Source organism: Typopeltis vanoorti, chromosome 18, assembly GCF_054136105.1.
Source record: "Typopeltis vanoorti isolate ZY-2024b chromosome 18, IOZ_Tvanoo_1.0, whole genome shotgun sequence".
Lineage (NCBI taxonomy): Eukaryota > Metazoa > Arthropoda > Arachnida > Uropygi > Thelyphonidae > Typopeltis > Typopeltis vanoorti.
The window spans coordinates 30,845,573-30,848,958 of record NC_143566.1 but is presented as its reverse complement, the minus strand read 5'-3'; positions in this window follow the sequence as shown (position 1 = coordinate 30,848,958).

The window sequence follows — 3,386 nt, the reverse complement described above, 5'->3', positions numbered from 1 at the left end:
CAATCGATGTATGCGGAAGAAAGTGTCCTGTAAACTGTGTTAATATGTTAATATTTTAGACGTTGTGGGTCATCACTACTTTTTTATCTTGATATGACCAACGGAAAAAATGATATTCGGGCTTTACACAGTTAATTGCTTGTGTCTCTAAAGTCTTACTCTCCAAGAAGCAAGACTTCTTGTTGTAAGAAAACTTTTTTGATAGGATTAAGTAAATATGTGCAATAAGTAAATACACATAGTAAATATGTGCGATACGTTTTGCTCTTCTAAAATGTTTAAGAAGCTTCCAGCATAATTTTTTGGCGTTTGTGCGTGCATGAATCATAATTATCTTTTGCATTCGCAAAAGGACTAAAAACCATTTATATTTAATATTCAAGTTTCCTCTTTTACCTTTTCGTCTTCTGATAATACCTTCGTCAGCTCTCTTTTATGCTATGTGAAGATATCTTCAGCCTTTGGTATATCCCCAAACCTTTATTCGTCTCAAAAGAGGTTATTACAAGTTTAAAGAAGCCGTAAATAAGTGCATGAAACCAAGGAAAACAACACAGAAGGTGAATATTCCTTCCATTTATTGGCGACGCGAAAGAAGTGGATGCTTTCTGACATTCTGCTTTTTTTTTAATTTTATTGCTACGAATGTTGGTTTGTAAAAAGATACCTATGAGGAGGTGGAACTCATTACTTCTCGATTCCTCTTATAAATAATGCATACTAAAAAATCCTTAACTGAGTAGTACAAGCGTGTCAAGATCAAATGTCCTGGATGAAAATGTCTTTGCGGTCCAGCAAACGAGCCATAGAATTTAAATAATAGAATGTATTTTCAAGCGAAATCCGGTTGTTGTTGTTTTTTTTTTAATACTCAAACTATAAAACAGAAAACGCGTAATATATAATAAAATCTCCGCCACACTTAAAACAGTAATGAACAATATAAGCTTACTTTATAATGGAAAACTGATTCTTACACTGTTTTTCAACTACAAGAAGAGAGTAATTGGAAATCAAATAATCGCTTGCAGTCCTCGTAAAAGTGGATGGAACTGATATAGAAAATGTAGAACAATTCACATATTTGGGAAGTAAACTGACATATGACTTGGACTGTAAAAAACAAATAAAGATCAGGATTGCAAAGGGAAGAACAAATCTGAAGGCCATGGATAACATCTGGAAAAGTAAAGTGATCAGTCTGCAAACAAAACTAAAGTACTGGAAACATGCATCTTCATCGGTGTACTGTACGGATCTGAAACGTGGGTAATGAATAAGGAATCAAGAAAAAGAATTTTGGCATTTGAAAGAACTTGTTACAGGAAGATTCTAAGAATAGGATGGATACAGAAAATCACCAATGAAGAGCTCTATCAGAAGATACAACCAAAACAGAATCTAATGCAGAAGATTATAAAACGGAAGCTGCAATTATTTGGACACGTGTAGAATGAGTGAGGACAGGAAGATAAAGACATTTATGTTTGGTTACTAAATGTCATTCCAAATCTAATAACTTTATTAACTTGGATTCAAAGGAGTGACAAGATATTATTATGGTATACAATTTTTAAAGTTTGTCTCTGAAGATGATCAGATTGAAATCTTTGATTAAACATTTTAAGGTATTAAAAACTACAAACAGCTAATTAATTGGTTGTATTGAATCAGTTGTAACATACATATTCAGTCCTGTTTCAAAACAATATGATTGCATGAACAGGGAAGGACACCGTGTTTTATCCCTTTCATTAGAAAGGGGAAGGAAACACACACAAAACATAAGGAAAAAAATAAGTGAAATAAAGCCTAAAGAATAGATAAAGCTAACACTGTCGTAGTCATTCCAACTACGTGGAGTAATTAAGGAAAAACTTCTTATGTGTGTACTGGTACACCTAGATAACTGATTCTTGAGTCACGTAGGTAAGAATGACTACAGCCAACAGAAAACTATGTTTAGGTTAATCATGAACGGAAAGTCACACTATCTTTCTTTTGTATTCTTCTAGTGGTTTGGCGTGCGACAATTAAAAACTTTTCTCCATTTGCTTAACAACGAATTCAGTAGTTCTCTGTGGCATATGTAAATTTGATACAAATAGTCGAGACTGTCGGTGTGTATGCTACGATAATTCTCTTAAACTACCGACATATTTCTTAGAACAATAACGTGAGAGCTACTATATGATAAATATGTTCGTTTGTATATAGGAACATAAGGAGATAAACAGTATCGATGTATTTCGATAAAGCGAACATGAGGGAAACCTTGTGTTGTAATAAATCCTTCAATTACTATTAAAAAAATCGAACTTCACTAGTTGGTGATATCTAAGCATTCTATCCTGTCACGAGAAGTAACCAGACTTTATTTCAATACCGCTAGAATGAAGTTCTCAGCTCATACACCTCCTGTAACTGATGTCTGAAAATCAAGCAAAAATCGTGTGCAGGGAGCCCTCTATAGTAGCAGTAAATAAAAATTACATCAGAAGGAAAGAGACAATCGTGCGATTAATACAAAACTAAACCGAAAATACAGTCCATGGTAGGTAGACCAACAGGAGTTAAAAAAGAAAAAAAAAAAAAAAGAAAGTTTTGTCGAAAGAGTGAGATTCATCTCGTAAAGTCATAGAAATCCCCTTGTCCGTGTAAAACGCCTACCTTAAAGCAGTTAATTGGAACTGGAATGTCACTCTTGGAGTATCACAAGAAGAATTTTTATGTAAAACCAGCAGAGCTGGTTTTTAAAAAGATTAGTTCCCGAATATTCTGCGTAGAATATTCGGGAACTAATCTTCGGAGCGAAGGGAATACAATAACTTATTTAGTCATATGGTACAATTTAGCGATATTCCATGCGTGTTCAAACTTTTTCTGACGCTTGAGAACTGACCTCACTCATAGAGAGTTCGTGCACGCATGTGTAAGTAAATGTGTGTAGTTATTTGTGCGGTAGGACTTTAGAATTAAGAGTATACATTGCAGAGTTCGAGGCAAGCAAATTTAAAGTTATTTCTATATACACTAGTCTCTAAAATAGTAAATTGCCGTCAAAAATATAAAGATCACTCATTTGTAATACGTGGCACTGTTCATCTGCAGTAAAGTTTGAATATTCAAAAAGCACCGAGAAAGGTAGATACATAGTTTCTCTTATCACTGTTCAATTATCAAACTGTTGTTGCTGATTAGTGTCGGTTCTTGTGTCTTCAGTGTCCAATATTCAGAAAAATGGGAGCAAACTTCCCAATAGGATAATCAGGATACGAATTTGTGTTCTACCAGTTTTCTTACAGTCTGCTATTTGCGTTCCCATATAAAGGTTTTAATACCGATCACCAGTTGATTAGAATATTAGTATCGCCCAATTTAGTTTT